At 42.3% G+C, this 27,580-nt stretch overlaps 1 protein-coding gene across 1 annotated transcript in view; it reads left to right on the top strand.

The window, feature by feature from the left end:
- Window positions 1-27,580, top strand: part of LOC309619943 (uncharacterized protein) — a 471,150-nt gene that overhangs the window by 119,217 nt on the left and 324,353 nt on the right. The gene's annotated exons all lie outside the window — the stretch shown is intronic.

The raw sequence follows: 27,580 nt of genomic DNA, 5'->3' as shown, positions 1-27,580 counted from the left end.
GTACATTTACAGGGTTAAAAACTCAAGAAGTATTAAAGGGTATATACTGTGAAGGAAATCTCCCTGTCACTCTTGAACAAACAACGTACGTTATTATTTCTTGTGTTCCTTTCTGGAGCTTTAAAAAATACGTACAAACACACTTTTATATGTGTTATGTTTGTGTGTGTGTTTTCTTTCTCTCCACTTTAAAGTGAATTATTGGCACTATAGCTTTCTTTTTTTTCACTTCTGATAGAAATGCAAATTAAAACCACACAGAGATATATTTTTTTCAGTTATATGTGTGAGGCTAAGGATATTTTCAAGGGACTAAAAAGCATTTGTCTTGTCTTTTCTGTGAATTCTCTGTTCATATAGTTCCCCTGTTTTTTTCTTTTCTATTGTGTTGCTGACAGTGTATCTATGAGTTACTTATTAGAGAAATTAACTTTGTGATATATTATAGTTTCCCCCCAGTTTGTCATCTGTCTTTGAGTCTGCTTATTGTAGTTTTGCCCTGAGGAGTTCTGACTTTTACGTGGTTGAATTCATCCTTATTTTTCTTACTTCCGGCATTTGATCACAGTGGGAAAGGGCTTCTCCCCTCTAGTGCTGAAAGAATTATCCTGTGGTTTCTTTGCTTTATTAGTTCATTCTACATTTTATATATGTTTAAATATTTGATCTGTTTGGGAGTTATCCTGGCATAAAGTGTGAGGCATAGATCCAAATATGCGACTCCAGAAGGCAGCGCATTTGTCTCGACACTATTAAATAATCCATCTTTTCCCTTCTGATTGTAGTTGCCACCTATAACATATACTCTATTTCCAGAATTTTTTTATTGTGGTAAGAACACTTAACATGAGATCTACCCTCAAATGTTTAAGTGCACATTGCAGTATTGTTAACTGTGGTCACAAGGTTGGACAACAGCTCTCTAGAACTGATCTCGTATAACTGGAATTTTATACTCGTTGACAGCACTCAATTTCCATATTTTGGGGGTTCTTTTTCTGAATTCTCTAGTGTATTCCATTGATTTTTTTCCTATTTATGTTAAATTTAATATGTAACGTAAATAAGTTTTAGCATGCTGTAGGGCTAGTCTTCATTACTATTTTAGTTTCTCCAGACTTTTTTCAACATTTTATTTACAAAAATTTCAAGCATATGGAACTGGTGAAAGAATTTTACAGTGAATATCCGTTTGCCCACCACATAGATTCTACCATTAACATTTTACTAACCTTGCTTTAACACACATCTGTCCTCTATACACTGGATCCATCTTCCTTTTTTTTGATGCATATCCAAGTAAATTAGAGATAGTAGTACACTTTCCCCTAAATAGTTTAGCATGCATTATCATTAACTAGAGTTTAGTATATGTTTATAGTATTTTTTTATTTTGAACTAAAACTTACACACAATGAAATGCACAAATCTTGGGTGCATATTCACCGGGTTTTGACAAATGCATGTGCTTGTGTAACTCAAACTCTTATCAAATACAGAACAATACCACCACCCCAGAAAACTCCCTTATGCCTCTTGCCAGCCAATCCTGATACACTCCCCCAGAGGCTACTGCTGTTCTGACTGCACACAGTATGCATGCTTTTGTGGAAGGCTTCTTTTACTAAGCATAATGTTTTTGAGACTTAACCACGTAGTTGCATGTATCTGTAGTTTGTTTCTTTTTACTGATGAGTGATATTCCATGTATAAATGTACCACATTTGGTTTATTTTTTCTCCTATGAAGGAACAGCTGGGCTCTTTGTAGTTTTTTGCTATTATGAATAAAGCCGCTATGAAGGTTCTGGCACAGTTTATTTTGTGGCCCATGTGTTTTCTAAAAGAGGGGAGGGGGAGAATACAAATGAGTGAAACGGCTGAGTCCTGGGATGGGTTTTTAGCTTTTTAAGAAACCCCCAGTCTGGGGCTTCCCTGGTGGCGCAGTGGTTGAGAATCTGCCTGCCAGTGCAGGGGACACGGGTTCGAGCCCTGGTCTGGGAGGATCCCACATGCCGCGGAGCAACTAGGCCCGTGAGCCACAATTACTGAGCCTGCGTGTCTGGAGCCTGTGCTCTGCAACAAGAGAGGCTGCGACAGTGAGAGGCCCGCGCACCGCGATGAAGAGTGGCCCCCGCTCGCCGCCACTAGAGAAAGCCCTCGCACAGAAACGAAGACCCAACACAACCAAAAATAAGTAAATAAATTTATTAAAAAAAAGAAACCCCCGATCTTTCTCCAAGGCGGCTGCACCATTTTACACTCCCACCAGAATGTATGAGAGTTCCAGTTGCCCTCATTCCTCAACGTCATTTGATATTGTCAGTCTTTCTAATTTTCCTCATACTGGGTGGGTGTATGGTAGTGTCACATTGTGGTTTTCTTTTGCATTTTACTGATGACTAAGTGATGAGTTTGAACATTTTTACATGTGCTTATTGTCTATTTGAATATCTTTCCTTTATGAATTGTCTGTTAAAATCCTTGCCTTTTTTTTTTAATTGAGTGTTTTTCATTTTATAATTGAATTACTTTAGATTTCTGTTGGCTATATTTACTTATCTATGGTTTCCTATGAAATTTAGGACCAGCCTACCTAATTCCTAAAACAAATCCTTTGGGTTTTATTTTAAATAGATTTAGGGACAGTCATGTTATGATGTTGATTCTTCATACTCTGTAACTTGGAATGCCTTTCATGTATTTACATTTTCGTCTCCCTCACACCAGAAGAACTTAAAAGTTATCTTCCTGGGACTTCCCTGGTGGCGCAGTGGTTAAGAATCCACCTGCCAATGCAGGGGACATGGGTTCGATCCCTGGTCCGGGAAGATCCCACATGCCGTGGAGCAACTCAGCCCATGTGCCACAACTACTGAGCCCATGTGACACAACTACTGAAGCCCACGCACCTAGAGTCCATGCTCTGCAACAAGAGAAGACACCGCAATGAGAAGCCCGTGCACCGCAACGAAGAGTAGCCCCTGCTTGATGCAACTAGAGAAAGCCTGCGTGTAACAACGAAGACCCAACACAACCAAAAAATTAAAAAAAATAAAATAATAAAAAAAGGGCTGTAGTAACAGTTTCCTTTAAAAAAAAAAATTACCTTCCTAAAGTCTTACATGTTTCTTATTTCTAAGCATTTTATCTTTATTATTGGTATTTTAAATGGTTCCTTGCCTTCAGTTTTATGTTCTAGTTTGCATTGATTACATATAAGAAAGCTATTCAACTCGAGACATACTAAAAAATTTGATGTTTACCTGAAATTCAAAAAAAGAAAGCTATTGATTTCTGCACATATATATGTTTTATTTCTGGATGTTTTATGTGGGAAAGAAGCAGTACAATGTGCGAGGATAGCTGGCCTTTTTCCTTAACCCAGGGTTTTACATATGAATTTATTTATCCTTTACTTCTCAGCCAATGAAAATGGCTGATTAAAACATTTTCTTTAACAATTCAAATGTCTCTTTTTCCCACTGCCATAGAGACATAACAATGCTTTCAAATATAACGTGTGCACGTGATTCTTCATTTAATTTTACTTTTTTGTGCTTCTGGAAGTTTATTTGGTATAGGACGCTCCTGCTGCCAGCTGGTTCACCCTTACTTCTCTTCGTGCAAACAGATCATCCATGTTCTGTGCCTCGGGTTGTGCCCCTTGTGTTTGAGAAGCGTGTTTTTGCTGGTTCCTTGGCAAATCTCTAGCTGCTGCATCATCCCTGTGGTTTTGTTTGCTTCTGTCTTTTCCTCAACATACCCTGATCAATCTCCAGTTGCGCTGGCGGTCATTTTGATACTTTGAGGTCTGGGGTTCAACTTTCTTCTTGTTTTACTAAAAACAAATTTTTCAAATACTTGTTTTTCTTCTCCTTTATGCTTTTTATATTTCCATGAAGAAAATGGTGGAAATACTGAACTTCCATTCTCTTTTCATACTAAGTCTTTGGGCTCTAGATTGTATTTTTCACGTACCTTGCCTCTCAGTTTGGACTTCCACGTTTCAGAAGCTCAGTCGCCACGTGTGGTTAGTGACTGCATTATTAGACAGTTGTAGAAATTACATCTGTTAACTCTCTTTAGGACGGGGTTTCTCATTCTTGGCACTGTTGACGTCGTGGGCTGGACGGTTTTGTTGTCGTGCGGCAGGAGGGGGGGCCGTCCTGTGCACTGTAGGACGGGGTTTCTCGTTCTTGGCACTGTTGACGTCATGGGCTGGACGGTTTTGTTGTCGTGCGGCGGGAGGGGGGGGCCGTCCTGTGCACTGTAGGATGTTGAGCAGCATCCCGGGCCTCTACCCGCTCGACGCCAGTGTCACCGCCCTTCTAGGGTCCAGCAACCAAAAATGTCTTGCACACATCGTCCGATGAGACCATGACTGTGAGAAGTAGTCACAGACACCCTGATGCGTTATTTTTAGTTGTGCTTATTAAAAGTCATTGACGACTTCTCCCAGCCTCTGGAAGTTTCCTAAAGAGCTAAGAGAGTATAGGGAGATGTTGTTAATAGGCATTCCGTTCCATCTATTTTCATGTCTCCGTGCTCCGAAGAAGCCATTTGGTAGCAATGAATTAGTTATTGATTGGAGGGCACACTGGATTGTTGAAATCCTCTTAGCAGCCCCTTTCAAAGTGTTCTGGACCATCATGTTGTAAGCCTAAGTAAATATTTAAGAGACTGTGCTGCTGAATGCTCTTTCTGAGAATCACTGTCACTGTGAATGTAATGTTCATGGAACTCATTGCAATGCATTGGGAAAATGGAGACATTCTGTTGGAGAGGAACAGGATCAGTGGTTTAGTTTTGACGAATGGGTTTATGATGAAGTGCTTATTTTCAGCGATGATGTTAAATAGACAAGTCCTTCAGATGTCATCTAGAAGCCCGTAAATCTGTGTGAGAAGCCCAGATTTTTTCAAAGACCCCATGAAAGACAAATGTAGACTGTATTTAGATTAGCAGGCAGCCATGGATTTGCTGCAAGCAATTATTTTTTAGGAACGAGGGACCTTAGGGACCTCTTGTTCTAGAGGTTTTGGTAGGGATGAGCTGGAGAAAGAGGTAAGTTACTAGCTTGAATAAAACCAAGAGTTCCAATTTGGAGTGGTCAGTGTCCCCATGTAATGAGAATATTTTTTAAATGTCAGGAATGTATCCTGACTGACAGAGAGTTCAAACTACAACTTTTAGTTTATTTTCGGTCCAAATAGTTCATTTTTTTGTGCTGTGAAAATTCTGATGAACATCAGGTTATCTCCAGATGAATGGGGCACATTGCTCAGATTGAGTCCAAGCTCATGTGTGTGATTTGAATTTATAGCTCTCCATAAGCAGAGTTTTAAATTATTTTTATTTCTAACGATAATAAGAAAAAATGGGGAAAGAGAAAATGTCAGTAGGTAGGATATGTTTATGTAGTGTAGTCAGGTCAGTGTTCATGTTTCACAAAGGATGAATACTTATATCCAGATTATTCATCCAACAAACGTTTTTTTGAGTATTTGCTGTATACCAGACACTAATCTAAGGCTGGAGGCACAAAGGTTAGTAAGAAGGATGCAGTCTGTATTCACAGAGATTATTGTGTGATAAGAGAGAGAAATGGGCAATGTTTAAAACATTCAGTAGGTACCATGGGGGAAGAATAGGGCACAGTGGGATGTATGGGAGAATCTGGGGTTGGCAACTTTCTTAGATTCTCGAATCTAGAGATGCTTCTAGAATGTAATAGTCTGAAAGAATGAGCAGGAGTTAGTCTGGCAAGTGATAGAGATGGATTTATGTCATAAGAGGGGCAGAAGGTGTGGGAGGTTATTCTAGGCAGAGGAATGGCATGTGCAAAGGCCCAGAGGTTAGAGAAAGTCTGATATTTTGGGAAAATCAAAGTTCACTTCCATACTTCACAAGTGGAAAAACGCTGGGAGCTAGTTTGTGTGTTGTGAGGGTGTTATAGTTTAGCTTATTTTCCAGATATATTCACTCTCTTGCTTTTGTTGGGGGAACATACTTGCCCATGCTATTGGTGTTGGGCTTGGCCACGTGACTTGCTTTAGCTAGTGGGATATTAGTGGACGTGATGTAGTGAGGCTTGAAAGAACAAGCTTGAGTTAGCTGACTCCTGGATTTGTGAACATGCCCAGCCAAAATCAGCAGAGCCACCTACCTGAATCCAACCTAGGTCAACCAACCCTTAGCCAACCCACAGACCTGTGAGCTAATAAACACTTATTATTGTATGCTGCTGAAATTTTGTAGGTGCTTGTTGTACAGCAGGAGCTAACTGATACACTAGAATACCAGAACACTGATCTGTAATTCAACCAATCCCTGTACAGATAACATGTTTAATACCATCTATATGTTGCTTGAATTGATTGTAGAATGAATAATGCGTTGACAAAAGGGAAAAATGAGTATTTTAATGCAATATGATAACAAGGTTATAATTTGAGTGACCACAAATAATGCTGTTCGAATTCAAAATAAGACCTTTATTCATTTGTGCGTTCATTCAACAATGTTTATAAACAATGTTTATTGATAAAAAGTGCAATGTATCCAACACTGTTTGGAACTAGGAAGACAGTCCTCGTAAAGATTATAGTGGAGGATCCAGAGGTTTCTAGAGAGAGTTTCGTAGAGATTAAAGAAAAATTCTCTACATAAAAACTCAGTGGATTGGACTCCCCACTCTGGCCTCTTGCTTACTCCCCGACCATGTGCTCCCACCCACAGTTGACTTTTAGGAAAGGCCAGATGTGCTTACTTCTTCACAGGTTGGGACCAGAAAAAAATATGAAGGGAGAGATTTCAGGTGCCCCCCCAAATTAAATCCTCAGGTATCTCAGGTATCCTGAGACTCTAGAAGCAATTTCCAATGGAAGTGTGAAAATTCCTTTCTGGGAGATATTTAGGCAAGGGTGTGAAAAAATCTTGGGGAGAAGTTTTAAGTTCAGTCATTCCACAAAGGGTTGGAGAGCAGAGCAAAACAACTCCATGGTCCCAAGACTCTCTTGCTGATCTGTGTGAAACGACTATCTATGGGCAGAATTTTGGTTTCCATTTTTAGTTCAGCTGGCTCTAAATTTGATGTTGTTAACGCATTGTTTAATGTGTATTCCATTGTGGCAGCTTGTCTGCTCTCAGAAATAAGCTAAAATAATCAATTCCTAAAAATATCCTGCAAGCCCAGTTGCTTTTGGCATGTTGGACGCAGGCAGGCTTTCCTATGGAAGGTTTAGCGAGCTGGGTATTTTTGTAGACCTGTTCTCCGTTGTAATCATCACCACACTGACAACCATCTGTGTCAATCTGTTTATTCGTTCCCATTTTATTCAAGGGAAATGAAAATAAATGGGCAGAACCGACTCTCTTGTTCCAGGAGAGTAGAAGAGAAATGTAATAGAGGCATAGATCTTAGAGACGGAGTCATGACATAATGTGCAAGTCATTCTTTTATTTATGAAGCCAAAAAGGGTCAGCATTCACAATACGGGCCAGACGAAACGTTAAGGAATCTGCTCAAAAGAAAATTCTTAATTGTTAGCACCACCAACGGTGGGACAAAATGCCTTGGACACAGCTTTACTTCTGCCATTGCTGCCAAATTTCGCATTTCTGCCAAAAAAAGGAAAAAAAAAAAAAAAAAGCATAACCTGAATCGAATCAGGAGAAAGCATCAGGCCAGCCCAAACTGAGAGAATTCTACAAAACAACTGGCCTGTACTTTTGGAAAATGCCAATGCCATTCAAGACAGAGAAAATAGACGTGAAAACTAAACGCAATATGGATAAGTGGAGAAGTTTTCCCTAAAAAAATGTGACTGGGAAAGTTGGTGAAATCTGAAGGTGACAGTAATAATGTATCAGTATTAAATTTCTTCAGTTTAATAATCCTGTTGTTCTTAGGACGTATACTCTGAAGTATTTAGGGTTTAAGTGTATGATGTCAGCAATTCACTTGCAAATGAATGGTTCGGGGAAACACTCACACAGATAATAAGCAAATGGAGTGAAATGTTTTCAGTTAGTGCATTTACTGAGGGTACATGGAATGCTTTCTAGGCTTCTTGTGATTCTTCTATAAATTTTAAACTCTTTCAGAATAAAAAGTTAAGAATTTTTTAGCAAAAATTCTTAATGTTTCAAAAGGTTATGGCAGAATAAATTACTAAAAAATCCTTTACCCCACAGTCTGATGTGTAAGCAGCATGAACTTTAATTCTGCTGGTATGAATTCGTTGGTAAAAATGATCTTAAAAACTAAGTTTCTTAACCTAATAAAGAATTGTTTAACTGTAGCTAATTGTTCAAAGGGATCCACACTTAAGAAATAGTTTGTTTAGATTTATCCCATGACAATACTGATTTTAAATTAAAAAATCAAACAATTAAAATAATTAATAGCCTAATATTAATTTTCTAAAAATCAATTGCATGTTCAACCAAAAGGAATAAGCTTAGTGGTGGATTGGTCAATGTCTAGGTAGTTTTTTTGACTAAAATAATTAACTATTAGCCAATTTAGTAATCTCTAAGTTAGTAAATGTGACCGAATTTTATGTGCATTTAAGTCGTGACTGGAAGCATTATTTCTTAGAAAGAAATTAAATGTATCTTTGTAGGTAGAAGAGAACTTTATGATCTTTAAAACACATCCACAAATAATTTCTTTTTTGTCCTTATTCTTTAAAAAACATTTAAACTGACTGTATTGGGAAGGAAAATACGGAAGGAGCAAACAATGTAGAGGTCTGCCTACTTGAGTGGGCCCATTCTTTTACAAAATAGAGATAAAATGTTTCTTGTCATTCTTGATGGCAGAAAGTCTCAAAGGTGGATGCTTTGTTGACCTCCAAGAAATGCTGATGCTGATCCTCAGAGAGAAGAACCAGCACGAGTTGTTGAATTATTGAAACGTCTCTGGATAGTTGGTAGTAACCGGGGCTCCCAGCTCTCAAGTGCCGCCCCCCGCCCCGCTCCCGTAGTCCTGGCCTCTTCTTTGGGTACCTCAGACTCCGTAAAACCCAACCACTGAGGAGTCAGAGTCGGGCATAGCCGGGAACCTCCAAGACCTAACTTGCATTTGACCTCATGGGATGGTACCCCTGTTAGATATCTTGAATATGATGCGTCTCTTACCTCAGGAAATTGAGCGAGATGAGAAATTCAGCTTTCAGACAGGAAGAATCAAATTAAGGATGTAGTGTAAATCTTTGAACAGCATAGGTCTCCAAAGTGACTTTTCTCCTTTGAACCAGCGTGGAGGATGGCTCCGTGCCAGCCAGCGGAAGCAGACTCTCTGTGGGTTTAGATGGCAGGAGACCAAGTCTCCCCTTAGGTGCAGCTGGGGCTAATAATGTTCCCACTGAGAAAGGGAAAAGCAGCTGCTCGCAGCTGGGAGCCAGTCTGGCATCCGCAGCCGGGTCTTGCTTTGCTGTGGCTGAACAGAAACAATTTCACAGAATTACCAACGTGAGACAAGGCCAATCTAAAACCACGATGGTCAAGGAAACAACCAGGACCGCTCCATGATCAAGGCGGAACGTGGACAAAAACACAAACATTCTCCAAACCACAAAATGATTGAACATCCCACTTTCCTGGTTAATATGAACGACTGCTACTTTACTAATTGCAGCTTCAGTCTTACTTCCTGCCTTCTAGAAGACTTGATCAAGATGCCCAGTGATATAATTACCTCTGCTTTCTTACAGCATCCAGTTCAAAGCAAGGCCCTACTTTCTTGAATCCTTCCTCAAATCACCTAATACAAGCCCATCTTCTATACTAACACCTCAGTGAGATGCCCAGGAGTCCCCAAGATGTGGTCCTCTGGTTGCAGTGAATCAATAAACCACTATAATTATCTGCAGTTGTTTTCCTGTCCGGTCTTTGACTGAAAGACATTGATATTATCGTGATTCTGTAATGCTCAAGAATACTTTCTTAGAGAACTTTGGGGAAAATAAAATAAAAAGGTCATTTTTCAATCACCACGTGACAGAGTGATTCTTAAAGCAGTGTCCTCTGGCCACTGAGAGTCTGAAAAAACAAAGGTCACTGGCCACTGGCTTGTAATTGTGACTTGGGTGGCATAGCGGATATGGGGATTTCTGACCTTTCTAGGTTTATATTTCAGGTAGTTGTAGGAAAATAAAGGATTTATGGATTCTCTCCCTACCTCTTTATTATTTCCATTATTTTAGACAATAAATAATTGTAGAAATTAGATATCTAAGAAACAAGTTTTGATTTCTTATGAATGTTATAAAAATAAGTGTCAGGGCTTCCCTGGTGGCGCAGTGGTTGGGAGTCTGCCTGCCAATGCGGGGGACGCGGGTTCGAGCCCTGGTCTGGGAGGATCCCACATGCCGCGGAGCGACTGGGCCCGTGAGCCACAGCTACTGAGCCTGCGCATCTGGAGCCTGTGCTCCGCAACAAGAGAGGCCGCGATGGTGAGAGGCCCGTGCACCGCGATGAGGAGTGGCCCCCGCTCGCCGCAGCTGGAGAGGGCCCTCGCACAGAAGTGAAGACCTAACACAGCCAAAAATAAATAAATAAATAAATAAAATTAAAAAAAAAAAAATAAGTGTCAAACATAGTTAAAAAGTAGTAATTACTTGGTGACATTCCGCTAGGTGCTCCGTTTGCAACAAATAAATCATCTTTGTGCTATTAACGAAAGTATAGACATACTAAGAAAACACATATTAGAAATAACATTTGAAGTTTATCATTAAGGAGAATAAATCAGAAGCTAGTTGACGTGGAAACACTGTAATAAAAATGCAAACAAGAGAATCTGAGGAATTAGGAGGACGCTTTGAAATGATAATTGTATAATGCCCTGAACTAGTCGTTAATGCTGAGCATTTTGGAGCAACTGCTTGTGTTAAAAATATTCTGTTTACTCTAGTTATTTGAAAAATAATAAAGCTGCAGTTGATGAGTTTAATTTTTTTAACTTTTATTGAAGTAGAGTTGATTTACAATGTGTTAAATTTCTGCTCTATAGCAAAGTGATTCAGTTATACATACATATATACATTCTTTTCCATATTCTTTTCCATGATGGTTTATCACAGGCTATTGAACGTAGTTCCCTGTGCTCTACAGCAGGACCTTGTTGTTGGTCCATTCTATACATAATAGTTTGCATCTGCTAGTCCCAAACTAGCGCAGACCACAAGTCTCTTCTCTATAGTTGATGACATTTTAGCATGGAAAGCAACCTAAGAATGCCTTATTGTTGCATGGAGACTGTAAACTGAGGCATGGAGAAGTCTGAATAGAGGAGATACCTGATTCTGATTTATTGATCATTCCACCTAGCCAGCGGGCAAAAATGTTAGTGAAAGATGTATGTCACTGATTCACATGGACCTTTTCCTCAATTGGTTCACTGTGTCTAAACTTATGATGTATTATTGGTTTTGACTTCATGAGTAGATCGTCTAGCACAGGTTTTCTCAACCTTGGCACTGCTGACATTTTGGGCTGGATCGTTCTTTGTTGGGGGAAGGTGCTGTCCTGTGTGTTGTAGGATGTTTCATAGTGTCCCTGGTCTCTACCCTCCGGATGACAGTAGCACTCCTCCCACACCTCACCCAGCTGTGACAACCAAGATCGCCTTCAGGCTTTGCCAGACGTCCCCTGGAGGAGTGGGGGGAATTAGCCCCAAGCTGGCCTAGGGTATCCCTACATCGAACAACTCAGTGCGGTGATGCTCCCTAGGACTTCCGGGCCCCTGAAGGCTCGCAGAAGAAGGGAAGGTCCTCCCTGGTGGGGTGTTGGTTGGGTCTTCGTTGCTTTACTTTAGATTTGTTCTTGTAAAGGAGTCTTCCCTGGTCTCATCCTTCTCAACGTTTCTTTCCATTTTGGAGGCAAGTGTGGAAGACCCAACTGTCAGATTTGTCGGTAACACAAAGGTGGGAAGGGTGGCACCTACGCAGGGCAGCAGAATCAGGACTCAGACAGCTCCCTGAGGCAGCTGGGTGCCATCGTTAGGAGAATATGGTCTACGCAAACTGCTGTATATACGATGGATAAACAACTAGGTCCTACTATAGAGCACAGGGACCTATATTCAACATCCTGTGATACACCATAATGGAAAGGAATATGAAAAAGAATGTATATATACGTATAACTGAATCACTTTGCTGTACAGCAGAAATTAACACGACATGGTAAATCAACTATATACTTCAATACAATTTTTAAAAAAAGAGAGAGAGAGAATATGGTCTAGAGCAGGCCTGCTGAGGTTGGAATTCAGTCCTGGCTGCTAAGGGATCTTGGTGTGTTAACTTAACTCATTTGTCAGTCTCTGCATCTGTAAAATGTCTATAATATCAGCACCTACTTCATGGGATTGTGATAAAGATCAAGTGATTTAATATTTGTGAAAGGCTCAGAGTCTGGCACCGAAGAAGTGCTCTATATGAGTACTTGTTAAGTTTTTTTAAATCCTGAAATAATTGGCAGAAACCAGACAAAATGTAACGGGGGGGGGGGGGGAAATGCCAGGTTTGCTATTGTGTTTAAAGATAAAACATGTTTGGGGGTGTTTGTTTAATAGAGAAGTTCATGAGAAAAGGCCCTGAGAATTTAGTCATGGCTGGAACCTGACTAACACAGGGGATCATGTGGGCAGATCCAGCAGGTCGCCGTCCCACCTTCTCTGCCTGTAGCAGATTGTTCCTGCAGGGCTGTGGAGTCAACTTTAAAGTCAGACACCAGCAGACTAGGAAATGTTGGGGGTAGTGGATGTGGCTGGAAGGAAACCGGGCATCATGGCCTGTGGAGAAGAGCTAAATGTATTGGGGCTTTCAGTCTGAAGACTGTTTAGCAGGGCGAGTGACAGGCAGTGTCCATGATTTCAAGGTTGATGTCTGGCAGTGAGAGGTGTGTTCCTTATGCTTCAGAAGGCGCACCTGGGAGTTCTGCTTGGCACTCCCACGGGCACGGCTTTTTGCATTTACCGGAAGGGCACATTCTCGTAACAAGCTGCATCTCCCCGTAGATGTGCTGCGCTGCGAGCTGGAGTGAGCACACAGGCCCTAGTCACGGAGGAAGAGACTGAGTCTCTAGATTCCTGTTGTGATTGGGATGCTGGCCTGAAACCTTCAAGATATCTCCCAGTATTAAGATTCAGTTGGTCTGTAAATGCTGAATTAACAAGTAGAATTTTTATGATATGGTCAAAATCTCAAAGAGTAGCAAAATGTTTATAATGAAACAACACAGTTCATAGGCCTCCCCGCCCCTCCCTGTTCACAGGCCCACTCTTCTTTGTGCTTTTAGTACTTGGTGTATCTATCACAATAGTTTTAGAATCCTCATTCTGGAGCTAGCACATGTAGACACTCTCCGCTGGTTTCTTGCTCTGAGGGTCGATAATATACTTTCCTTATTGTCCTACTCACTGCTTCTGACACCGTTTCCAATCCAGATTTACCAGCTTCTTGTATTAGTTATGTCTTGGGTTGGCCAAAAAGTTCCTTCGGTTTTTAAGTAAAAATAAAAGACACGTTTTTCATTTTCACCAAGAACTTTATTGCACAGTGTATTCACCGTTTTGTTCCACTACCTTCTGCCATTTTTCAGGCAACTTCATAATTCCATCTTCACAAAACTTTTTATCTTTTTGAGCAAAGAACTGTTCCGGGTGCCTTTTACAGTCTTCCAGGGAATTGAAATTTTTTCCATTAAGAGAATTTTGTAAAGACTGAAATAAATGGAAATCTGAAGGTGCAGTGTCTGGTGAATATGGCGGATGAATCAGAACTTCCCAGCCAAGCTGTAACAGTTTTTGCCTGGTCATCAAAGAAACATGGGGTCTTGCATTATCCTGATGGAAGATTATGCGTTTTCTGTTGACTAACTCCAGATGCTTTTTGTAGAGTGCTGCTTTCAGTTGGTCTAATTGGGAGCCGTACTTGCTGGAATTAATTGTTTGGTTTTCCGGAAGGAGCTCATAATAGAGGACTCCCTTCCAATCCCACCATATACACAACATCACCTTCTTTGGATGAAGACCGGCCTTTGGTGTGGTTGGTGGGGGTTCATTTCGCTTGCCCCACGATCTCTTCCATTCCACATTGTTGTACAGTATCCACTTTTCATCGCCGGTCACAATTTGTTTTTAAACTGGAACGTTCTCGTTACGTTTAAGTAGAGAATCACGTGTGGAAATATGGTCAAGAAGGTTTTCTTCGCTTAACTTATGTGTAACCCAAACATCAAAGCGATGAACATAACCAAGCTGGTGCAAATGATTTTCAACGCTTGATTTGGATATTTTGAGTATGTCGGACATCTCCCGCGTGGTATAATGTTGACTGTTCTCAATTAATGTCTCAGTTTGATCTCTATCAACTTCAACTTGTCTACCCAACCGTGGAGTATCGTCCAGCAAGAAATCTCCAGCACGAAACTTTACAAACCACTTTCGACACTTTTGATCAGTCACAGCACCTTCTCCATACACTGCACAAATCTATTTTTGCGTTTCAGTTGCATTTTTACCTTTCTTGAAATAATAAAGCATAATATGCCGAAAATGTTGCTTTTTTTTCTTCTATCTTCAATATTAAAATGGCTACACAAAAATCACCGATTTTGGTAAGTGTTTTTTTTAATGCACGCTGATATGACAGCTGTCACAATACGGTCTAACAAAATTGTTTCGAATGAAGTTAAAGACAACTAAGCACTACTAGACCCATCTTACGGAAAAAACCGAAAGAACTTTTTGGCAAACCCAATAGTTCTGCATAACAAATTACCAAAGGCCCAGCACCTTAAAAAGCTTGCATTTATTAAGGATTCCGTCTGGCAGACCCTAATCCAGTTTTCATACGATGTAGTTTCTTATTTTAGTAGGTCTGGGCTGGGGCCAGGAAATCTGCATTTACTGCAAGTTCCCAGAAAACGCTATAATTCGAATAGCAGGGCCTTATAGTGAAGAGGAGGGCCCAGAAGGGTGTGAAAAGATGAATGAGGAGAACAGTTTTTAAGGTTTATAAATGTAGTCACTTTGTTGGATGAGTCAGTCTCAGCAGGATGCCATTAGATTCCAACTTTATTTCTCTTTGGTTCCTGCTTTGAATTTCTTTCCCACTCCTGGTGACCCCATAGCTCTTGCATTGAGCAGACATAAATTCAGATGTTATAATTTAGTAGCAAAACTGCCATCTCTCACCCAAGTGAAGGCATCCTTTCCACCCTAGCTTGGCATTGACCAGGTTCAGCCCCTGCCAGGGAGCAGTGGGTCAGGGTCCGCTTCCTTACTGTTTTCCTGCCTTTACCCCCCATGCAGTCTGTCACTTGCCTTCTCAGACCTCATTCCATCCCTAGGCTGTTCTCTCAAGTGTGCGGGACCCTCTTTTTGTTCTCTAAGATCTCACTTGATCCTCCTGCTCCAACCTACTGATTGCTTGTTAGGACAAAAGTGACAGCTGTCTACCTGGGACTTTGTTTCTTGGCTCTTATGAGTAGGTGCCATTGTTTCTTGGATCTTAATTTTTTTTCTTCTTGGTTTACTGACAGATCCCTTCCTAAGAATGGTTGCATGGGACATAAGCTGTGTTCTTGTAAGTCTGAACATTTCTTTATTTGGTTTTTACACTTCACTACTGGTTTGACTGCATAGAATTTTAGGGTTTTTTCCAACATCAGAACTTTGAAGATACTCCTTCTCGTTTTTAACATGCCATATTAGATCATCACTTCTAGCATTTCTCAGAGATGGGCCAGGGTGAAGACTGTTTACTCATCTCTTCAGCAACTCATAAGCCCCTGTGATTTGGATGCAATTGTTTTCCTTCAGTTCTGGGAAACTTAAAAAAAATGTCCTTGAAAACATCCTCTTCCGTTTTCTGTTATTTGTTAGGAACTCCTATTAGTTTCATCTTCTGAATTCATCTTATCATTTTGGCTATCATGGTCTCACTTTCCCAGTGTTCTCTTGTTTTCTGATTTTAAAGGATTTTGATTTTTGTTTTGAATGAAATGTCTTCTTAAATGTGTCTGAGCATGTTAATTTTCTTTTTATCTTTTTCATCCCTCCTCCCCATTCATCTTCATTTGTGTTGTGTTCAGTTTTTCTCTTTATCTTAGTCTTTCTCTTTCGTAGTCCAGGCTTTCCTCAAATGCCTCCTGATTCTTGCTCATCCCGTTTCGCAATAGAAAGGAGGCTGAAGGCTCCATGCGTGTAGAAGGGGCTTATTGGCTGGCAGCTTCAGTTTGGGTTGGCAGGTGTTCCAGTGCTACAGTTTTGATACTCTTCCTAGCTGATTGAGTTCTTTGTTTAGTTTTGTGGGAAGAGCACTCTCTCCTCAGGAATGGATATGCTTGGCTGCATGCTTTTCTGCCGAGTGTGTGTGTGTGTGTGTGTGTGTGTGTGTGTGTGTGTGTGTGTGACAAAGAGTGAGTATGCAAGTGTTTGTGTGCATGCATTTGTGAGGGTGTGTGTGAGGGAACGTGTGTGTGCATGTGAGAGAGTGTGTGTGCATATGCACCTGGGTGTGTGTGCTTATTCTACTGTGGTGTCTGCAGACCTTCGCTCAGTCCCGGGGTTTGCTGCTTTTCCCTCCTTCCCTCCTTGGATCTTCTCTGGCTCTGTAGCATCCTTGTTAGGACTTTCTTCGGTGCTGTGCCGTACGGCTGGCCTGTCTCCTGCGTTCTCACGCCCTCTGTAAATCTCCTGGGCTGCAGTCTCCTCTGCTCAGCTGTGTGACTAAATATTCCTCCATTTGCTCTCTGTCTTGAGACCAGTGGTTCTTAACCAGGGCAGTGGTTCCCCCAGGGGAGACTTGACAATGTCTGGAGAGATGTTTGGATTGTCGTCATTGGGGGTGAGGGGAAGATGCCCCTGGCGTCTAGTGGGTAGAGGCCAGAGGTGCTGCTCAACCGACCATGCTCAGGGCAGCCTCGACCACGCAGATAGCTGGTCCCAGATGTCCGCGGTGCTGTGGCTGAGAAACCCTGATCTAGACTCTTGTTCAAATTGCACATCTCTTAATACGTTAGCACCGTAAAATGTTTGTCGCTGTGGATTTGTTATTTTTAATCACTCATTTACCATCAATTTAAAAAGTTGTAAGAGAGAAATAATATAAAGTCTGTGCTGTCTCCTTTCTTAACTGGAAGCCTGAGACCTGTGTTGTTGATTATTCTTGTTTGTATTTCTAAAAACAGGCACCGAGTTCCCTGACATAGTCTAATAGCTCTGTCTTTAAATACATTCAAATGAACCAACCGGGACTTTATAAATTCCTATTTCCTGCTCCTTATTTTTATTCTCATTCCCATTCTTCTTCCCCGCATATGGTAAGGTGAGACTTTTTGTATATGTTGGTGTGGAAAATGCAGAGCTCAATCTGTCAAATAGAAAACTCCATTGAAATGCATCCCAGCTATGCCATCCAAGAAAAAGATATTTGTTTGCAAAAATGTATACTTAATTCCAAACATTTTTGCAAATCATTTTCCCCCCATTTTTCACAGACATTTGGATATTATCTCAAATCATTTGTAATTAGAGACATTTGACCTCTAGTTCCCTGTTTGTTTTAACTGCCAAGGTATTTTTTTTCATTCCACACTACTCCACAGAGGTAAACTTAGCCCTGCATTTTGTACGAGCCTCTCACTGCCCTGTACGTTCAGGGCTCCATACCTTACCAATGACGGGCAGAGTGGAGCTCTGAGAGCTTCCTTCTCATAGCTGATGAAAGGGAAATTCCCTCTCTGGTGTCTCCCGTTTAGAACATCTGTTTCTTGTTTCTCTGGCATTTGGCAAGATAACATAATAAGATGGCAGGAGGCAGGACAAACATGCTGCAATAAAAGTGTCCTAAGAAGACACTTAGTTCTAATTACCGCTTCACAGAACACGGCTGAAGGCAGGAAGAAAAGTTAAATTTGGTGCCGACAAGGAGGGTCACAGGGGATGGCAAGAGCGGCTTAGTTACCGCTGTTTGAATTTGGTGTTGCTCGGGAGGCATTAAGAACACCAAGCGGAGGCGTCCAGGCCAGAGGGTGTGTTCCTCCAGCAGATCAGTTACTTTATTTCCGCTGCTTCTGGGTCACAGAAGCGACGCCGAGGCCCCAGTCTGCTGGCTCTTGTGACAATTGTCGGATAAATCTGGATGCATCAACACAAACTCATCACGGGAGCAGGGATGCAAAGCGGGAACTCACTCTGATAAAAAAGAGTCCCACCTCTCACAGGCATAAATGATCCTTTCTTCCAGCTGTATTGAGGTGTAACTGACATATAACCGTGTATAAGTTTAAGGTGTACAAACTTACATGGATTTGATACATGTATATATCGCAGTGTGACTGTCGCTGTGGGGTGACCTGATGCCTCCATCACATCACACACTTCCCATTTCTTTTTGGTGGTCTCTTTTAAGATTTATTCTCTTAGCAACTTCCATGTATATAACACAGTACTGTTAACTATAAACACAGTGCCCAAAAGGCATAAATTAAACAGAGCTATCATAAAATGAAACGTCCAGAAACCATGGGTGTATTTTAATGACCCGGGCAGGTTTGTAAGTCAGTTGCAGTTGAAGGCACTTCAGGTGAGTGCTTTGGAAGAAGACAGGGTCTTTAGGGGGAACACCTTCACTGCCACGGGTAGAAATGGCACACAAAAGTAGAGAGCAACACAGCACCTAGATTTTCCTGATTTTGTGAGATTACCTGTAATTTTTTTTTTTTTTAAGTTACGAAAAAAGCCTCTTCCCTTCCCCAAATACCTGGACCTAGTAATGTGAGCGTGGTACCAAGACTATTTTGGCTTACGTTTCCCAGAGGATGAGCCCGAGATAAAGGCTTATGCAGGATGCTCTACTGGGGAGAGTAACCCCCATGGGCAGGGGCAGAGACAGTGAAGGTCAGGCAAGAACACAGGGAGGGATGCCCATGCAAGAATGATGTGTCACCTCGGCCACCACGGCTGGGAACTAGCTGATTCCTTCACTGAGACTGTCTGTGAAGTCATGCGGGATGTTTTTTCAGACCGTCCAGCCAGGGTGGGAAAGAGAGAAGCATTTGTCGATTGGCTCCAAACCCGCCCCGATCAAACATTTGCCCTCGTGGGACAACCACTTCCCTCCATCTTTGGGTCACACGGTGTGGGTTGTGAGCTGACGCCCAGGCTGTCTCATGCGTTAGCCTCAGGAGAAGCTCTTAGAAGGCAAGCAGGGGCCATAGCGTGGGGCTGAGAGGAGGTGGGGAGGGGCTTGACGGAGCTGGGCAGGACCTGTGCAGGGATGGGTGCTGCAGCCGCGGCTGGCCCAGGAGACTGGTGAGGCCGAGAGCATGTGAAGTCGGTCCTGAGAGGCGTCCTCTTCTAGGACACAAAGGCTCAAGTGTATTCGCCACCTGGGGAGCTGGCGCGCTCAGAACAGGCATGATTTTAATAACCGAGCAGGAATCTGAAGGGCAACAGTGTGACCTGCAGTTAAGTATTAGTTCTTTCACAGTTACAGGAAAAATCTTGTATGACCCTATCTTGCTACATTTAAAAGTAATATCTTTGTTTTCTAGAACGTGCTCTAGTAATTATAAAAACAAGAGGTCAGATCCAGAACGGTCCTCTCCATGCTGTGCACGGGGGACAGACTCTCCCTGCTGCCGTGAGGCTAGGAGTGGACACTGGGCTGAGGGGGTCCTCCTGTGGGCCCCACCCATAGGCTTCTGCTCTGTTTCGTGGAGAATCATGTGTGTTATGCGATGCAAATTTGGTTTCACGTGTTGAAAAAGGGCTAGAGCTTTTTCTCCCCTCATTTTAATGTCTTTAAATTATGAAATAAATACACATATAAACTTGCAAGAGGATATTTCAAGAGTAAAGCCCTTACCCCAAACCCTGGAGACTAGGGGCTTTTAGAGCTCAAACGTTTCCAGATTTTGGAAAGGTGAAATATGGGCCTAAGCCATTGTGAATCCTATACCACCAGGGTCTGGAAGCAGACCGTTACCAAACACATTCAGATCTCTGCAATGAAATGTACGAATATTCACACCGGCGCAGCCAATAAAGACTGTCATAGCTTCCCTCATTTCACTTAGGTTTTTGCCTCCATGTAAGTTTTGGTGCGAAAATTAATAACAAACTTTTCAGAATTGCAGGTAAGGACTGTGGACCTATATAGAAAACCTCTATACCCAGATGAAAGAATGAAAAAGTGTCAACATTTCGACATCTTTGCATAAGATTAAAAAGCTTTCTGGTTCAGTTCCCCATCCTGCTTCTCTTGAGTTAACCATTGCCCTGAAGATTATGTGTGAATTCACGTGTGTTTGACACATATGTGTGTATCCAAAAACAGCATGTATTTTACAGAAATGCTGGAGGTATTTTTGTGGTTTACTTATGTCCCCCTAAAAATAGATTGAGATTTATCCACATGGCTTCCTGTCATTTTATTTATACTGACTGTCACACAGTACCCTATTGTACAAATATTTTCAAAATGTTATCTATCCATTTGCCAAGAGGGTCTGAGGTTTGACCCTACTTTCACGCGAACAGTTTAGCTGCCGCAGGTTCACGGATGCTGACAGGCGACACCAGTCTCCTGGGTCAGAGACAAAGGCTTCGTTCCTCACACACAGCAAGCAGCATGAGCTTCATGTCTGCACCCCTTCTCCTGGGGGCGACCCAGAGGGACCCACGTGGCTGCTGCACATGCAGTGGGTGGGTCTGTGTCACAGCTGAGGAGCCCTGGTCTTAGGAAATCCAAATCATGACAATGGGCAGGAAGCATTCTGCCAGAACTGTGCTCCAGAGGGAGACGCAACCTCTGTCTTCTGAGGCTGTTCACTACACAGACACCCTTGAGAAGGCAGTCCAGAACAAGAGCCATCAGGGCTTCTGCTGGCAGGACGTGCAGAAATTTGAGGGAGACCCATGGAGAATTGTCTCCCGTTCCACTTCTCTTACTGACACAGTTTTGTTTTGTTTGCAGTTTTCTCTGTTACAGAGAGTGTTTAATGAACATTTTTCTGTGTGCTTCCTTGCATGAGTTTCTCTGTGATGTGTGCCCAGGGATGGAAGTTCTGAGCTCTGTGTGTGCACATCTTCGGCTTCACTAGATGTTGCCAGCTTTCCTCTAAAGTGGTTGTAGGATGTTGTCTTCCTGCCAATGGTATATAAAAAGTCCACTTATTCATAATTGTCAAAACTTCATGGCAACCAAGTTGCCATTCAGTAGGTGAATGGATAAAAAAAACTGTGGTTCATCCACACAGTGGAGTATTGTTCAGCAACAGAAAGATGAGCTATGAAGCCATGACAAGCCATGGAGGACGCTTACACGCGTGTTGCTAAGTGAAAGAAGCCCACCTGAAAAGACTGCATGGTTCCAACTCTGTGACATTCTGGAGAAGGCAAAACCATAAAGACTGTAAAAAGATCAGGGGTTGCCAGGGGCTGGGGGGAGGGAGGGGTGAAGAGGTGGGGGAGGGAGGGGTGAAGAGGTGGGGGAGGGAGGGGTGAAGAGGTGGGGGAGGGAGGGGTGAAGAGGTGGAGCACAGGATTTTCAGGGCAGTGAACCTAGTCTGTTTGATACTGTAATGGTGGACACATGACATTATGCCTTTGTCAAAACATAAAATGTACAACACCAAGAGAGTGAACTCTCATGCAAACTATGGAATTCAGTTAATAATAATGTGCTAATATTGGTTTGTCAGTTGTAACAAAAGTACCACACTAATGCAGGATGTTAACTGCAGGCGGTTTGTACATGGGAATGCTCTGTGCTGGCTGACATTTTCCTGTTAACCTAAAACTGCTCTCAAAAAAACTATTAGAAAAGTCCATTTCCCCCATCCTTGCCAGCACTTTGTATGCCAAACTTATGTTTTTGCATATACGATGGGGGTGAAATAGAATTTTATTGCTTTAACTTGTATTTTACTCATGGCTGTTGGGAGCACACCTTTTCATATCCTTTGCTTATTTTTTCTGTTTTTTTAAAAAATTGATTTGTACAAACTCTTTATATTCTCTTTTCAAGTTTTTCTTTGCACGTTTAGGACTTTCTAATACAACTGGAATTAATTTTTGTGCCTGCAGTAAGGGAGGAACTAAATAGAGATCTATCTGTCTGTCTGTCTGTCTGTCTACCTACCTATCTAAGCTCTTTATATAAATGAAGAGCCATTTATGAATGGCTCCTGGTATACCTATGTCACCCCTTCAAGATCTGTTTATTTATCCCTGTACCACCTCCTCATTGTTCTAATTCCTAGAGATTTATAAGAATGCTTGGTATGCAGTAGGGCATGTCCTTCCTCCTTCCTTTCAAATTGTCTCCAAATGGCTATACCCAGGTCTTTATTCTTCCTTAGGCATTTTAGTATCAATTTGTCAAATTTCATTAAAACTCTGTTGGGTATTTGTGAAATCCAGTGAATTTATAGATTCATTTGGGGAGAATGCCATCTTCGCCAGACTGAGTTATCTTCCCATCACATCGTGTACAGTTTTTAAGGCCTTCCTCTTCAAACATGTTCTTTTAGTTGTAAACTTTATTTTCTCAGTTAACGCACACGTGGTAAAATTGACTTTCTAACATGGACAGTTGTAGTCATTCTAACCCATACATCGATTCATGTAACCACCACCCGAATCAGGATACAGAGCAGTTTCATCATGCCCCAGATGCCCTCACTGTGTCCCTTTGCAGTGACAACCTCCCCTGCCCCCAGGCCCCGCAACCACTGATCTGTTTTCCAATGTAATAGTTTTCTCTTGGAGAATGTTGTGTAAATGAACTCATACGGTATGAAACCTTTTAAGACTGCCTTCTTTCACTCCTAATGCCTTTGCGATTGATCCAAGTTGTTGTGTGTACCAGTAGTTCATTTCACTTTACTGCTGAGTACTATTCCATTGTATAGATGTGCCCTATTTTGCTGATTCACTCACCAGACGGACATTTCTGTTATTTCCAGGTTTCGGTGACTATAAATAGAGCTACTGTATGCATATATGTAAGTTTTTATCTCTTGAGGGCTAAATACTTAGGAGTGAGATTGCTAGATCTTATTTTACGTCCATATCATCTTCTGCATATAGATCTTGTACTTCCATTATTTGATTTAAGCCTAGGTAACATACTCTTTGATGCTGTTGTGAATGGGATGATTGACATTTTTTTTCCAGCTGATTTTTGCTGGCGTGTAGGAACCTTTCCATGTTTGTATTTTGATCGTGTATCCAAAAACCTTGCCAAAGTCTCTTATTAGTTCCAAGAGTTGGTTTGTAGATTCAGTTAGTATTTTTATGATTTGACAGGCGTATGTCTGTAAATTATGAAAATGTTGTCTTCCATTAAAATATATATCTGTATTTGTGTGCATATTTCTATCTAAAGATAGATATTTATATTTATATATATGTGTACACACAAGTATATATACATATATATAGTATCTATATCTACATCTGTATATAATTTTTATTTTTATTAATTAATTAATTTATTTATTTATGGCTGTGTTGGGTCTTCATTTCTGTGTGAGGGCTTTCTCCAGTTGCGGCGAGCAGGGGCCACTCTTCATCGCGGTGCGCGGGCCTCTCACCATCGCGGCCTCTCTTTTTGCGGAGCACAGGCTCCAGACGCGCAGGCTCAGTAGTTGTGGCTCACGGGCCTAGTTGCTCCGCGGCATGTGGGATCCTCCCAGACCAGGGCTCGAATCCGCGTCCCCTGCACTGGCAGGTAGACTCTCAACCACTGCGCCACCAGGGAAGCCCTGTATATAATTTTTTAAAAAACCCTTAGTTCACTTTCTAAGGTTTGCAGAACAACGTTGAACAGAAAAGGTGATGGCAGGCGTCCTAATCTTCCTTCTCCTTGAGTTAGCCAGTTATTGCACTGCTGTTCTATTCTCTTCTTTAATTCTGTTTATAAGCTTACTGTCTTTTTTAGACGGCGTGGTTATTTTGTATCCTCAGGCTGCTGTTGGCAACATTTGTCTGCTCTCTCAGGTCCTTTCCTGCAGCACGTTATTTTATCTGGCTGGTGAAAGTGTCCTTCAGAGAAATATTATATTTGTTTCTGTGGGTCCCCCTTGAGATTTTATGTTAATTTCTTGGTTTCAGGTTCCAAACCAAGAAATGAATAAAGCTGAAGCCTAAGCACTCAACATAGCGAAAGCCCAGGTTTCCGGTGCGTTGAGGTGACCGTTTCTCATGCTTGACACAGGCTGTGGACATGGCCAACGTGCTTGTCTCTCCGCCAGTGGGTAGTTTTTCCATCTCTCTTTTGGGGGAGGGGCAGACATTTAGGCTTCTGGCTTTCCCCTAAGAGGCCAGTGCTAGCTTTGTCACCTTGTGTAGCCTCGGGGCCATGCCTCCTGTTTTTCAGGCCGCAGAACCCGCAATACCAGTGAACCCTCCACAGTCATCTTGTTACTGTCTCCTGTTTACCACTGGAGCCTTGGTTGCGTCTTCACGTCTGACACCTGGGTGTATTCCCCCACCAGTTCCCACTCCGCCCCCAAGCTGGTACAGGCATGTATTTTCAACCTTGCAATGTCTTTGCAGAAAGAGTGGTTGCTTCTGTGCCGCCTCGGTCTACTATAATGCCTGGGGTTCCCTTTTGCTTTCCCGCGTGGCCCTCTTCCGTATTAGTGACCACTGCAACGGCTATGTTGTAGATAAGGATAACAATGAAAAGACGTGGCTTTCTTTTTAATAGCATCCACCCATCTTTCAAGTCCTTTGGGAAGAGAGATGGGCTGTAGATAAATACCAGTTTCCTCTTACAGTCTGCACAGTGCTGGGGACACAACAGGGACACATTGCCAGTCGAGTGCCAAGTAGACGTTTTAGCTAACGGACATAAATTTCTCCTTAACTTTAGAGGAAGTTTGCTCTTAGGAATTCTCATGACGGAGGAAGTTGGACCACTTTGTTTCTTAATAAGTCTGTTTGCTTGCAGATACTGTCATCGCCCCAGCTGAAGCCTCTTTTGGTTAATGTGCCCCACATGGCTCTTGGGTTGGTAAGCCCTGCTGAGGATTTAGATCTTATCATGATTGGTGTCAGTTTAATTTTTGAAAATGAAAGCACATTATTTTAATTATCTATGAAGGATATTTTATTTTTATTTCAGATGTCTTTCTCTTTTCCTTTTAAATGACATCTCTGTCTTTAGCACTGTTTGTTACTTAGATGTCCTATTGATTTTGGTGGATTCTAGGCTGGCTTTTCCTTTAAAGTAATGATTAATCAAGTCTCCATCATAGAGGCATTTGTCAAGATTATACTATATATATTCATTATCTATTTATCATCTATCATCTCTCTATCATCTATCAATCTACCCACCCATTCATCTATCAGTCACCTGTCTCCTTTCTAGATCTTTATTCAGTTATGTAATTAACAGATGAACATTTTTAGGTTTGGGTCAGAAAATAATCACCTTTATACAGATTATTTCTAGAATTTCATATTTCAATGCTTGAGATCTATGTCTGTATATTGATGTTAAGATTTACCTTTACAACTATATTTATATTTCCATATATCCTTATACAGACGTGCTCCCGAAGTACAGACAGTGTTTCTGCAGCTTATTATACTGAGTCCAAACTGACTTCTATTAGGTTTTTTCATTAGTTCTAAGACTAAAGAATCTGAGTCAGAGTTGGGAATTTGCTTTCCCCACCCTCCACTTTTTAAAAAGCCTGATCAGGCCGGGAGGACCTGATCGCCTGCTCACCCCCTACATGGCAGGGAAGTTCTGTGTGTTAAGTGGGATAATGGACAAGGAAGTCCTCAGCCCTGCAACGGGTGCATAGTGCAGCTTGAGAAACGCCCTTTCTTATTATTACGTTATTATCCATCATTCTCTCCTCCTCTTCCTCCTCCTCTTCCTCTTGTGTGCTGTTTTCACAATGAATTCTAGTACCCTGCCTGGCTCATACTAGGGAGGAATGAAAGAAGGCTGTTTGGAATCTGTCCCTCTTACTTTAGAGAGCAGACAAAGGAGAACAAGCTTCTCAGTGGGTCTTTCTTTCACTGCTCGGTTCTCACACAGTTCCTTTCCATAATGCCTGCGTTGATTGTACCTGGTGGCATGTCCCACGTGCTAACGATAAGGTGCTGATAATTATTCACCTAAACCTTCTTAGCCCTGGAGAGGGATGCAGACGGTAAAGGCTACAGGGAGAAGCAGTGTCTCCCGCGGGCGCGGGTCATGCAGGGCCTGGTGAGGGTTGGGGGCAGAAGTCTGTGCTTTTGCAGTTGGAAGCTCCACAGTAAGGCCGTGCTTCTCAGACTCTCTGTGCTGAAGGAATGGGTTTGGTTGGTTGTTTTGTTTTTCGCTTTCCAATCCATCCCACGACCTTCCTGCAAGACTGCTAACATTGGAACTGGTCTGTACCCTGCTCAGCAAGGTGAGGACACATAATTGGATGTTGTGGCAATGTCAGTTCCTCTAAAAGATGTAAACATTTACTGTCACTTTCTATGTTTGCCCCGTCATGGCCCGGGAACAAATGTTTGTGGATTGGTCTGTTTGGAGACCAGGCTTTTTGAGTAGCAGTGTGATGATCAATTAATGTAATCACCAACTCCTGCCTATTGTTACCCCTATTTGACTACTGTGATGACTTAAAATGCTTATTTGTGCATCTGTTCATACGAAGAATACTTTACCGACGGTTGATTACATATCACTGATGTTGCCCAAGCTTGGGGAACAGAGTGAACAGTTCTGGAAAAACTCCTGCTTTGGTAGACCTTTCCTGCCAAGCCCTGCAGGAGGGGGTTTACAGAGGATTATACGAAGCCCAAGGTGAGACTGACAGGGCATCATCATCAAGTTCAGCGAACGTTTGGGGAGGGTCCACCCTGTGCCCGAGGTGCTGCCGCCGTGCTCTCTGCTACGAGGGGCTTTAACTTCTGATGGGGGTCAGTGTGCTGGACAGGGGGATGACCCACACTCAACCCTCAAGTGGAGGGCGGCACAGGGAACGTTCTGGAAATACTGAGAGCTGTGGTCACGTAGAGGGTTCATTGTTTCTGCCAGGTTCACGAAAGCAGGCTTCAGGGAATGTTTGAGCTGACGTCTCAGAAACGGTAAGGGAGATGACAGGTCCACGTGCCGGCGGGGGAGGGGGTAGGGAGGGAATCCCGACTAGAGGGCGGCCTTGAAGCGAAAGGAAGAGGGTGGTGAGCGCATGCTGCACGTTGGCAATGGTGAGTAATCCCACGGGGCTGATGTTTGGGTAAATGATAATACGGAGCCTGATGTTGGGAAGTAGGATTGGCTGATGCCTTGGGTGCTGATGTGGGTGAACCTTGAAAGCTCTGGGCTCTGTTCTGTGATCCAGAACAAGCGCAGATGGCTCTGGAGCGGAAGACATGAGAGCCGGGTAAGACAAGGGCTCCAGCGCCCAGGCTGTCGTGCCTTCGAGAGGATGGTGAAGGCTGGAGAGACGGCAGCGGGGCTGAGGCTGGAGGGGAGGTGACGAGCGTCTGGGGCAGTGAGGGACCCCGTGGCGGAGGACAGGACCCCACACCTCGC

This window comes from Balaenoptera borealis, assembly GCF_965194805.1.
Source record: "Balaenoptera borealis genome assembly, chromosome: X".
Lineage (NCBI taxonomy): Eukaryota > Metazoa > Chordata > Mammalia > Artiodactyla > Balaenopteridae > Balaenoptera > Balaenoptera borealis.
This window is presented reverse-complemented; position numbering and strand designations above follow the sequence as displayed.